Genomic DNA, 13,523 nt, shown 5'->3' with positions numbered 1-13,523 from the left:
CACTATTCCTTTCTTCATAATAGCTAGAAAACGGGGGGAAAAACCTAAATGTAAAGAAAACTGAAATCAGCCAGGAATGGTGGCACACACCTGTAACCCCAACACTCGGGAAGCAGAGGCACGCAGATTTCTGTGAGTCAAGTCCAGCCAGGTCTACAAAGCGAGTCCAGCACAGCTAGGACTACAAGAGAAACCCTGTCTTCATAAATGAATGAATGAAAGAAAGAAAGAAAGAAAGAAAGAAAGAAAGAAAGAAAGAAAGAAAGAGGGAGGGAGGGAGGGAGGGAGGGAGGGAGGGAGGGAGGGAGAGAGGGAGGGAGGGAATTGAAACCATGAAATCTGCAGCTAACTGGAAGGAATTAGAAAATATTATACTGAGTGTGGTACCCCAAAGTCAGAAAGAGAAGCACTGCATGTTCTCATTTGTGGCTCCTAGCAGTAATTTTCAGAAATAAGTACATGACCTAGAGTAACTGAGGAAAGTAAAAGGAAACTATGTTGGGGCAGGGGTAAGAGCTGCGGAGAAAGAAATACCAAAATAGAGGTATCTTAGCCGGGAGTGGTGGCACAGGCCTTTAATCCCAGCATTCAGGGAGGCAGAGGCAGGCAGATCTCTGAGTTCAAGGCCACCCTGGTCTATAAAAAGAGCCCAGGACAGCCAAGAGAACAAACAAACAAAAAGTCAGGAACTTTAAGTGACAAAATAGGGGGAGGGAAGGCTCTCAACTAGAAGGTGGGAGGGAGGGCAACACAGAGGCAGGAGAGAGAATAACATGAAGGATGGCTAAAAAGGTCACAGAGAATCATTTCACGTTAACCAAAATTATAAATAATATGTATGTATGTATACATGCACGCACACATACACATATTTATCAAGTGAAGTTGCACCACTTGAGAGTGATGTTTCCTCCAAGAACCGTAGGCTACCTAAAAAAAAAAAAATCCCCAGGACCAAACTAAATAATCTCCTTTCAAGTTGTTGGACAAAGGCATCCACCAAGTAAGCCTCCCAAAAGTACGCCATCGCTGTTGCCCTTGATTGTCCCCCAGAATTTTAATTAAGTCTCTACTGCTGAAGGACACAGGACTTGGGAATCTGAGTGGATCTTAACCCAAAGTGCCCTCCATGAAGACTATCTTTCATAGTACATAAAGTGTTATGCAAGCTGTCAAGGGAGAAAAGTAAAAGTTCTACCTAGCTATGACACCCAGAAACCACAATAACCAGCAAAACTTAATATACACGAAGGTGAAATTATGGCACTTTTATCTTGGCAATAACAGCAGTCTAATTAGATGTAAGGCCCATTCAATAGGAAGGAATTTATGTCTGATACTCTGGACCAGTGGTGCTCAACCTTCCTGATGCTGTGATCCTTCAATATAGTTCCTTATGTTGTGGTGACCCTCCCAACCATAAAATTATTTTATTGCTACTTCATAACTGTGAGTCTGCTACTGTATCATGTAAATACGGTATATGTAAATGTATGATAGTGAGTCATTATGTACACACCTGATATGCACAACACCAAAGGTATCGACACCCATGGGTTGACCTAGCAAACTATCCACAGCTAGTAAGGCCAGAGAACCTCAAGGAAATCCTACTACCACTTTCCCAAACCAGTATGTCCTCTTCACTAAATTATTAATATTTATCCCTACACTGACAGATGGGTGTGGCCTTCAACTCTCATCAAAGATACTTCTTTTTGAAGGACAAGAAACCATTATAGAAAGCCAGAACTAGTGCAAACACAGAGACCGACTGGCCATCGGGTGCCCAGGCCCTCCTGACACACCTGCAGCCCACCCCTACATCTGAGGCCTAGGGAGCACTGCAGAAGTGGGAGCGAAAGGACTGCAAGAGCTCGAGTGCCAGGACATCTGCTGTGAAATAGTGTCTCCTATGTGTGACAGGGAAGCTGCACCCACGAAAAGTCAACATTACTGCCTAAAGAAGACCTGCACAATGACAACACCAGTTGACATGTGACAGAGATGAGGGAAATCTCAGAACCTTCCACCCCTAGATGAAGGGCTACAAGCAATTAATGACTGCTGAGAAAGGAGGGGAAAAAAAATCAGTCTTCCCCAGAAACTAACCTCCAATTATCCAACAATATCAAGTGGTCAGCTCTAATAGCATATAAATATGAGCAACACCAAATGGACTCAACAGGTATTTATCTATTTATGCATATGTGTACATACAACAAAAAAAATTAAAACAATAGAGGTAATAAATGAAAGTAGGAGTGCTTCATGGTAAAGAGATAGGGGAACAGTGAACAGTGGGAAACGGTAGCTGGATATGGTAATGGGATTTAAGAGGACCAAAGTATATTATATACATGTACAAAATGTCATAATGAAACCCATTATTTTCTACAATTAACAGATGCTAATTAAAATAGGGGATTTTAGACCAACTTTGGGTCTTAGGATTCAAGATCAACTTTGATTACATAGGAAGACATTAAAATCTAAGCTCTTCCAAAAACATGTCTTTAAAATAGTAAAGATTTTTACTTAGTAATTCCTCCTTTACAAATCACCCCTGAATCAAACATAAATATATATATATATATATATATATATATATATATATATATATATATATTATATATATATCAAAATATTTTTCACTGTCCTGGTTAGTTTCCTGTCAACGTGACACAAGTTTAGAGTTACCTGGGAAGAGGGACTCTCAATTGGGGGGAAATGTCTACATAATAACTGCTTGTAGGCAAGTCTGCAACACATTGTTTTAGTTATTGGTGTAAGAGGGCCTACTCCACTGTGGGTGGTGCAATCCCTGGGCAGGCAGAGGTCCTGGGTATAAAGGAGAGTAGGCTGCACAAGCTGCAGGGAACAAGTCAGTAAGCAGCATTCTTCTATGGCCTCTGCATAAGTTTTTGTCTCCAGGTTCTTGTCCTGACTTCCTTCAGGAATAGAGTATGGCCTGAGCCTTGTAAGCTATAGTAAACCCTTTCGTCTCTAAGCAGTTTATTGTCATGGAGTTTTATCACAACAGAAACACTAAGACATTCACCTACAGGGAACATTTTATATTGAGAAAGAGGGAAACAACTTAACATCTAGTAACTAAACAGCAATTACTGCTGTTTTTGTTGTTGTTATTTTCTTTCTTTCTCTCTTTTTTTTTTTTTTTTTTAAATGTCTATGGGTGTTTTGCCTACCCATATGTCTGTGGGCCATTCCTGTGAAGGCGCCCACAGAGGCCAGAAGAGCGCAGTGGATCCTGTGGAACTGGAATTACAGATAATTGTGAACCACCAGGAATCAAACCCAGACCCTCTAGAAGAACAGTCAGTGTTCTTGACCGCTGAGACATCAAAAATGTTGGGACTGGACAGACTTTTTAAATGTTATATGCCATTGAGAAACTTCAATGGAGATGAGTGAGTAAAGGACCAGAGGATCAATGGAGGCCTAATGTTTGAAAATACTATTTAAAAATAAAAATAAAAAAGCTCAGCAGCTAAGTGTATGTGATGCTCTTACAGTGTACCACTCTTGAAGAAGTCTGGAGTTGTGTTCCCAGAAACTACATAAGGTAGCTCACTACTTATAACTCCAGCTCCATTAGATCAAATAGCCTTTTCTAGGCTCCTTTGGTACCTGCACTGCACTCACATGCACAGATGCATAATTTTAAAAATTAATATTTTGAAAAGGCTGTTGTTTGTAAACTAAAAATAAAATTTTTAATCAAACGTCAAATAATATTCAAGAAAAATTAAACTTGAAATGCTTATAAAATAGAGGGAAAATGATAAATGTATAGAAATACATAAAGAATGATCTATATGTTTCATGCATACTCATATATACACAGAATAAACTTTTGTTTTGTTTTGTTTGAGACAGGGTTTCTCCATGTAGCCTTGGCTGTCCTGAATCTCTGTAGACCAGGCTGGCCTCAAACTCAGATTATCACCTGTCTCTGCCTCCAGAATGCTGAAATTTAAGGTGTGCACAACCACGCCTGGCCACAGAATAAACTTTCTAAAAATGTAGTTAATAGTAGCTCTAAGACTGTAGATTGATATGCTAACTTCTTAAATTTTCTTTTTCCTATTGCTAAAGAGGACTGCAAATCTTATCAGACAACACCATAATCTAGTAGTTCTGTTACTGCCTCAGTCAGACAGGGTGTAGAGTCACTTGAACAGCATCATTTAAAAACAAAAATGATTAAATATTTCCAAATAATCCTTTAATAAATTAAAGTTAATTATCACCATTTATGCTAACAAAATCAAAAATCAAATACAACAAAATATACTAGCACAGTAAAATGAACTGTGTCAGTTTTAACCCTGCAGCACACTCGTGTTGGTTGGCTATGCTGGGGTAGAAGCCACGGCGACGCTCCTGTGAGACAGGTAACACCTAGCACTAAGAGCACTGCGCTCCCAGACTTGCCTCAAGCTCACCATCCTCCTGACTCTTGACTCAAGTGCTGGGGCTCTATGTACATGGCACTATAATCAATTGTTTAAAGCTCTAGAAATACAAAGAGACATAATGAGCCTCATGCCATAGTTCTATTTCCAGTATCTTCTGCACCAGGCAACTAAAATCAATTTTACAAAGTGAAACAATTTCTGACGTGATGGTATTATTCAGCAAACATCACTTGAATTAAAATCATAATTTTAATTACATATACTATTATCCAATAAAGTGGCTTTTTTGTTTTGTTTGTTTTTCAAGACTGGTTTCTCTGTGTAGCCTTGGCTCTCCTGGACTCATTTTGTAGAGCAGGCTGTCCTCAAACTCAGAGATCCGCCTGTCTCTGTCTCAAGTGCTGGGATTACTGGTGTGTGGCACCATGCCCACCTAAGTAGCTCTATTATTAATACCATTGCATAAAGTGATAGTAGGTGGACACTGGTAAAAACTGTCATTTAACAACCTTGATATTACTATGCCATTTTATATGGTTCAATTTTTATTATACCAATTCTTTTTAAATTGCTTATTATATCTGTGGGGCAGGGTGTGTGTATGTGCACACTTGTACATACCACCATGCCGTGGCGCACTTACAGAGGTAGGACAACCTATAGGAGTAAGCTTTATCTTTCCACCACACTGGCCCTAGGGATTGAATTCAGGTCATCAGGCTTGGTAGCAAGAACCTTTGCCCACTGAGCCATCTTGACTGGGTTTCTAGAAATTCTTATGCTTGACTGTGTAAGGTAATCTACCAACTAAAAAAAAAATCCAAAGTACACCTCACCATCTCCTCCTGTGCATTCAAACACCCCTATAAGAAAGGCAGGTAGGTATTTAATGGGACTACCTTAAGAATCTAACTGAAAAGTGACTCTAATCTAATTCACAGACTACAGTAAATGTAAACACTACTCCTGCTCTCCTACTCTTTCTGGCCCCACACAATTAACTACCTTCCCATGCCTCAATCCAATCAACTCCTCTGAAGTACCTGGCTCAGAACACAGAGCACAGACTATAACTAACAGCTGTGTTTCTTTAAATAACAGTGAAATGAGGGAAAATAGTAACAAGATTCCAACATTCTTAAAAGTTAAAATTATTTTTCAAGCTTGTCATTAGTCATAAAACTACTCATATCGAAAGTGTGTAACAGTAATAAAGTGTTAAATTTTTGAGTGCTATTCTGCTAAACTTCAAGAGGTTTAAGAGGATTCCTTCAAAACCCTCTTTCATTTGCTCAATTCTCTTCTCAAGCATATTAGGCTCCATTAACAGCCAATCATGTAAGCTGAGCTGCAAGTGACCCGAGAGTTACCATAGCAACAGCTGCTTTCTGAAATACGTGTTATGCATTTTAAAAGCTCTCACAGAGAGGATAGCACATCTATCAATTAACAACCAAAGCTGAACATAGCACATAATCTAAATGAAAGAAAAACTACCTTAACAAAGCAACAACCTCACAACAAAAGGGACATCTGACACACTTGACCTAAAATTCTATTGTGATTTATGTCTCAAAATGAAGCCCATAATTAATAAGATGTGACTGTTGATACTATGCTTTTTAAAGCACATGGCTGGTAAGAGCAAGGAATAATAACCACGACTATTTTTAGCAATGGAACATCAAGAATAATGAATGAACACATGCTACAATATACTGGCAGACTGTCATCAAGCCATATTAATGAAAACGTTGGCCTAAATGTGGTTCACCAAACTGTTTTCCAATATTTAGTCAATGCGTATACCAAAAGACATTGCACTGTTTTCAAGAAGACCATTCTTTTAGTAATCCATTGCTAATTGAGGTCTCTTCCCATAAATTCCTGATTAAAAAATACACAGCTAGCTAGGTTTTATTAGCCGTCACCAGAGTATTCAGCTCTGTAACAAGAAATTTTACTCTTTATTTTTGCAGTGCTGGAGGTAAGAAACATACAAAATACAACTTGTTCTCTGCAAAACAAGGTCAAAGGTAATATTTTGTGAATGTCCAAAATTTTTTAAAAATTAGTCTCAAAAATCAATTTCTCTATAATTCTAGTAAACCGAATGCATGAAAGACATTGCTCACTATGTTAGGGATGTGCCACCAACAGAATAATGAGAAAAAACATCAAACTCACTAAAACACAGAGATAAAGACCATTTTTGTTAAGACTCCAGAGACTTAAGTGTGACAGAAGATTCTATTACACATACTCATTATAACTTTAAATTTTCAAAAACTTCAAAGGAAGGAGTTTTAACAACGAGAGACTACTGTTACTACTAAAGCAGAAATTTGGAGAAACAGGGGATGATGAAAATGACAAACAGAAAGGCCCATTTACTTAAGTTTATTAATGAGTTGTTATTAACGTCCTAGAAAGTTCCTGTCTCAAAAGTTATTCTACCTCTAAATAGTGACAAACAGCATTTTTTTTTTCCTCTCAGTAAAAAAACTTGTCCTTTCATTTCAACTTTCTATACCCTGAACATTCAAATTTGAAATCTGAGCAAACACTGACCTAACACAACGTTAATGCTACTACTATCTTTTGATCCCTACCAATTTATATACATTAATTTATGAGTATCCTAATGACAGAAGTACACAAATTATCATCTCCATGTTGCAGGTGGCAAAACTGTGGACAAAAAACTTGCCTAACACCCCACTTAGTTGATCTAAATCAGTCTGACTCTATATTCTTTATCCTTAGCTATTATCCATGAAGCTTATCCATAACATGATCCTAACAAACTAACACACTTTCACTGCTTCCTTTGGCTGACTTGGTTACTATGCCAATTTCCTGGGCCAGTTTTGAAAGAGCAAGACACTATGAAGTCTCATGCAAAAGTAAATAAACAATAGGTTGAACACAGCCCCCTACCAAAGGAGAAACTATTTCATGTATAAAGTCTACAAAAAAAAAACTATATAAGAGAATAAGATGCTTGCATTTCTCCTTTAGATGTAGATATACACAAAGAAACACACACACACACACACACACACACACACACACACACGGATGAATGAGTGTTATGACTCACACTACTGACAATCAAGCTACTTAATGCTCACTATCTGTCAGACATGGTCTTACGGATTTGCCTTACACGCCTTAACATTTGACTGTCCCAATAATCCTAAGCAGCTGATATTATTGTTCACAGAACAGAATAAACAAATGGTTAAAGAAATTAGGAGAAAGCTGCAGATGACAAAAGATCACCCTTAAGTCTTGGAATTTGTGGACTTTCTCCAACTGGATTCCTAAACTATTTAGAACAAATAATTCCTTTCATTCTTCCTTTTTTAACTATAATGTCTGTATCAGTCCTAGTGCTGTATCTGGGGAAAATATAGTCTGTTTCCTTGGTTGCACAGGTTCATTGTTTTAAAATTTTCAACCATACTTCATTTAAATATGTAGATAAGAGATTTAGGACTTCTGACTTTATGTCATTTAGATGAGACTTTGGTTGTCCTGAGAACTTTAGGAACCTTGGGATAGGGTAGACGCGTTTTGTCTATGAAATATATATGGGTCATAGAACCTCCCAGAATGCCTGCGGTAATCAGCATTTGGTACTTCATCTTTTGTCCCTTGCTGCTACTCTGTTATGTATTAAATTGCATAGCAAAAGATCACCAGACATCAAAATAGGTAAATTATCTTTTGTTGATCAATATAATCAATCACACTGGCCCTGAAGGGAGAAAGAAATAAAGCACACAAATCAAAGAGATGCAGCAGAACAACGCAGAAGGAACTTAAAGCTTGAGAGGAACCTTACCCTCCACTGCTCTGCGATGAAAGGAGCTACACATGAACACAGCAAGTGTCTCTATGAGTTGAGCAAGATCTCCTTTCCTAGAACCAACATCCATCAAAGAAAGAGGATCTCGGGAATCATTTCTGCCAACGATCTGAGTAAGGAATCTGAGCTCCCTAAAGCCACCTGAAGAAGCTAACTCCATTTAGGCCTTTCAAGATGCTAAGGAAACATTCATCTGAGCCAGTTAAACTTCTGATCAATGAAGATATGAACTGACAGTCTTGTTTTGGTTTTGGGGTTCCTACTGCCTGGAGACAGGGTTTCTGTGTAGTTGTAGTCCTGGCTGTCCTGGAACTCTGTAGACCAGGCTGGCTTCAAATTCAAAACATCCGCCTGCCTCTGCCTCCTAGTGCAAGAATTAACAGCCTGCTCCATCACTGCCTGGCATAAATGGCACTTTTGGTTTTGTTTGTTTGTTTTTGTTTTTGGTAACAATATTTATAAAAACAAATTTTTAGTCACAAAAAAATAAAAGATTTTTAGCTCATTTGTCTAAGATTAGCCAATGACTGAGTTTATAATGTTTTGGGGGTCTTGCTTGTTTGTCTTAAAATCTTTTGCTAATGTAATTCAATACATATAAAGCAACAGAGAGGGCAAAAATAAAAATAAAAATAAAGGTGTCAATTGCTGCTTACCACAGGCCTTGGAAGAAGTTCTGTGATCCATGTACATTTCATATACATAATGGGTCCTGGAACTCACTATGGAGAGAAGTCTTAAACTCCTTAACCTCTTGCCTCCACTACTCAAGTAATGGGATTATAGGCATTTATACCACATCCAGCTCATAGCCAGTAACTGTTGGTGCTACCATTGAAACCTAAGTACAGTGTGTGCTCTTAAGCACTGATAAAGACAACAGGAATAGTAGCACTGGGTACAGAAAGCTGGACATCTAGATTTTTTAAAAAGCCAAACAATTTCAATGGCAGAACTCAAGTAAAAGACACTGCATTCCCTCTACATAGTGTCAGCAAATTAGTTGGTTCTGGATTTAATTATTTTTATACAATTATAGTAAAATTGTACTACTGATTCTTGAAAATATTATTCAAAGCATGTTCTAAATTATAGAATATTATTCACATGTATATATAACTAGATATAAACATAAGCCTTCACAGAGTCAAGATAACTAATGTGAACAAGTGACAGATGGAGGAGCAGTTAAAAAATGCTCGGTGTACTAATTCCCTATATTTTAGCACTTAAGAGTAATAGATACTGGCTAAAAGATGACAGGCTGAAAGAGTAGGACACAGATGAGATAATGACAGAAGCTTAATAACAAGCATTTAGAGATGGCTTTTCTGGATTCTTAGAGAAGGGGTGGTTACTGTCCTTTTTGTTTTGTACATTTCTATGCTCTTTTTAAAAAATAAAGCAAGTGACTGTATAACTTAAAGGGCTTGTTTTTTTTGTTTTTTTTGTTTTTTTTTTGAGAAAACTGTGTCGGGACTGGAGTGATGGCTCAGTGGTTAAGGGCACTAACTGCTCTTCCAAAGGACCCGGGTTCAAATTACAGAACCCACAAGGCATCTCACAACTGTCTGTAACTCCACATAGACTTACATGCAAGTAAAACACCAATGCACACATCATAAAATAAATGTAAATAAATTTAGAAAACACAAAGACTTATAAAAATACGTGCTTCAATTCAGGTTCTTTGAGAAGCAGAATCAAGATACAAGCTAAATATGTAAGAATTTTATCATGAGAAACGTTTCTGAAAGAATGAGAAGAGAAACAGCAAGAGAATAAACAAAACCTTAAGGCTGTGACACAGGCCAGTCAGCTATAAAGTACAGCGGTAAGAAAAGAGAATTAAGTAGGAACAACCTCAAACTAGTACAGTTCTCAACTGCCAGTCTTACAGGGAGCTCAAGTTCTAGACTGCCCAAAGAGAAGTCCCGTGTTAGGCAGAAATGGCCAATGCCATGCTCAGTAACTGGAGAAGAAGCTACCCAGGGAATATATGTCCTAAACTGAATGATAAAGCAAATCTGAAAGGCCATTGTAGCTGGAGTGTCAGCTAAAACCATCCTCAAGGTGGAAGTTTCTCAAGGGAAATCTAAACAGAACACCTCCATAGCTGTCACAGACATGCAGCCATTCAAGAAAGTTAATGAGGATGCAGAAATGGTTCAGCTGGTAAAGTGCCTTGGTTCAGTTCTCCAGTGTCCATGCAAAAAGCTGGGCAAGGTAACACACATGCACTACGGAGGAAGAGACCAACCAGCTGAGTTGGTGAGCTCCAGCTTCAGCAAAAGACCATCAAAAAAAATGAGGTGAAGGGCAACTGAGGAAGACATCCACTATCAACCTCTACTTCCACACACAGACACACATACACATGGACCAGCATGCAAATATTCAGACGTACATGAATGCACTCATGACCATACACCAGAGGAGAGACGTTAAAAGGAGAAAATTAACAACTATGAGAGTTTGTCTGTTAGTTTAAAACTCAAGCTCTCTGTGTAGGCCAGGCAGACCTCAAATCCAAACTCGTCCAAATGAATATCCAAGACCTGAGGTGACATACATGGATGGTAATGTAGGGCCCTGGAGTTCATCAGTAGTTCCTAGGCAGACTGTTTAGGCTAGTTTAAAACAGAGTACTGAGGCTTCTTTATCCTTCTATTAACTGGAGAAGCTCTACTGTTATTTTTGTATAAAAAAGGTGAGAGTTATTAGCGTCACTCAAAGAAACTTTCCTTTAAAATTGTAACAAAACCATTTAATTTTCTTGTTTGAAAGACACCCCCCCACACACACACACACAAATATATACCAGAGAGATAGAATATCAAATGAAATGTCTGATGTTACCATTAACAGTGGTTACCTGCTGGTTGAAAAGATACATCTTTTTTGCTCATGTTTTCTATACTTCCTACAACTTACATAAATCATAACACTATAGTAATTACAACGTATAAGACTTTTTAAATAATAATATTGTAATCTTAGGTCTCAAGGGCAGGGGCTGAACTGCTGGGCCAACTTTCCTCACAATGTGAGCTACATTACAGTACAGAGAATATCTTAGACTAATGTGTGTAATTTAGCAGAACACTTACCAAGAGCACAATTATGCATAACATGGCAAAAATCAAAAAAGAACAGAATCTTAACTCTTATGAACTACTGGCAAAACTACACTTATAAATTATAGTCTCCAAACAAATTCTACCTGTTAAGGTATATGTATTATGTATTCTATGTAACATTTTACATACAACTAGTAAAATTGTGGCTTTTATTGGCAGCACACAAATAACTTTTCTAGACATTTTCAAAATATAAATACCAGATTTTAACCAAATTACTTAGCAATCATTTCTATTTTATAGAATCATCCAACAGTAGCACTGTGATAAAGGATACATAACTACACAATTCTTTTTCCCAATCCTATGGAAAGAAACCTTCTAGTATTCCCATTTAATAAATTAAAATGTTAATATATGAACCCAAGGTAACCAAATGAAGATAGACAGCAATTCAAGGAGAAACTGATTTGTAGTTGATATTTGAATGAAGCTATTGTTATGTAAAATGTCCCTCAAGGCTAATGTATTTGCGGTTTAATTCCCAGCACCCACATGGCAGTTCACTGTAACTCCAGTTTGAGGGTATCTGACACCTTCTTCTAGCCTCCAGGTACACCAGGACGACATACAGTGCAAAACAGGCAAAACACACACATAAAATTAATTTTTTAAAACTATGCCAAAAACAAATCTGAGACAACAGAGTATGGGAGCACTGCACTATGCCAGCTAGACATAGACGTTTTACCAGGGATTATAACGAACCTGTAGACTACTTTAGGCAGAATAGACACTTCCAATACCTGAACACACATCTTTCCACTTATTTGTCTTTGTATTTTATGGTTATGTACACAGTCTTTCATTTCCATGAATAAAAATTATTTTGTAGCTACCTGAAGTAACATTGTTCTGTTGGGGGTTTGTCTGGTGCTATGTATCCTAATGCTAATTACTGTTCCACCACCACCACCCCCACCCCCCCCCAAAGACCCAGCTACCACCAGATGATCACATTTTCATGTTCACCTGGTCTTTGTTATGTCAATTTTGCTCTACCTAATTCAGAGTTAATTGGTTAATAAAGTTGCAAAAGTGTATAATTGACCAGAAGTAATGTAGGCCAGTCTTAGGCTCTAGGGCTTGGGGGTCAGAGGGACCCCAAGGCTGGGAAGAGAGAGGACAGGACGCCAGAGAAAAGGCAGTAAGCATAGGGCAGTGTGGACCCTGAGTAAGCCATGAGGGCTGGCATAAGAGAACAGAAGCAGCCCAGACAGAAAGAATTCAAACAAGTATGGGTATGTGGCTGGCCAATGACAAAATAGCTTAGAGAGTTGACCCTTGGCCAGTTACTTTTATAAATCCGAGAGGTCCCTGTCTCAATTATTTGCGAACTACTAGCTGGGGTAGAGAAGCCCTCTAGAGTCAAATAACCATTCAACAACACTGGTCCCTTGATTTCTCAGAAGCTCCTTGTAAATATAGAGAAATTCTACTTGTTTTTACGTGCTCGTTTTTAACTGTGCCACTTTACTAAATTTGTTCATTGGTAGATTTGCTAGAAGAATCACTGTCAGGAAACTATAAGCATTATGGGTTATTTTGATTCGTTTTATTTCTTTAATTTATTACTAGATCTAACGAAGACTTTCAGTACTGCTTTTAAAGAACATAGCAAGCAGAGAAAAGAATCCTTCTCTTGTTTGGATTTTAGAAGCTGCCAGTTGTTCACTACTGTCTTGAGTTCCTTTTCCATCCGGGCGTGGTGGCGCACACCTTTAATCCCCCCACTCGAGAGGCAGAGGCAGGCGGATCACTATGAATTTGGTCTACAAAGCAAGTCCAGGACTGCCACCGCTAACACAGAGAAACTCTGTCTCAAGAGGAAAAAAAAGTTTCTTTTCCAGTTGCTATGATATAATATGCTAATGAACTCTGGGGAGTTTGACAGCTCAAGGGAGAAGGTATTTTTCACCTCTTAGTTCAAGATACTGCCATCAGCCGGGTGTGGTGGCCCACGCCTTTAATCCCAGCACTCGGGAGGCAGAGGCAGGCGGATCGCTGTGAGTTTGAAGCCAGGCTGGTCTACAAAGTGAGTCCAGGACAGCCAAAGGCTACACAGAG

The 13,523-nt window shown here is 38.4% G+C and overlaps 1 protein-coding gene across 3 annotated transcripts in view; it reads right to left on the bottom strand.

Moving 5' to 3' along the window:
- Stag1 (stromal antigen 1) overlaps nucleotides 1-13,523 on the bottom strand; it is a 312,401-nt gene that overhangs the window by 254,063 nt on the left and 44,815 nt on the right. The window lies entirely within an intron of this gene.

This window comes from Acomys russatus, chromosome 32 (assembly GCF_903995435.1).
Source record: "Acomys russatus chromosome 32, mAcoRus1.1, whole genome shotgun sequence".
Lineage (NCBI taxonomy): Eukaryota > Metazoa > Chordata > Mammalia > Rodentia > Muridae > Acomys > Acomys russatus.
This window is presented reverse-complemented; position numbering and strand designations above follow the sequence as displayed.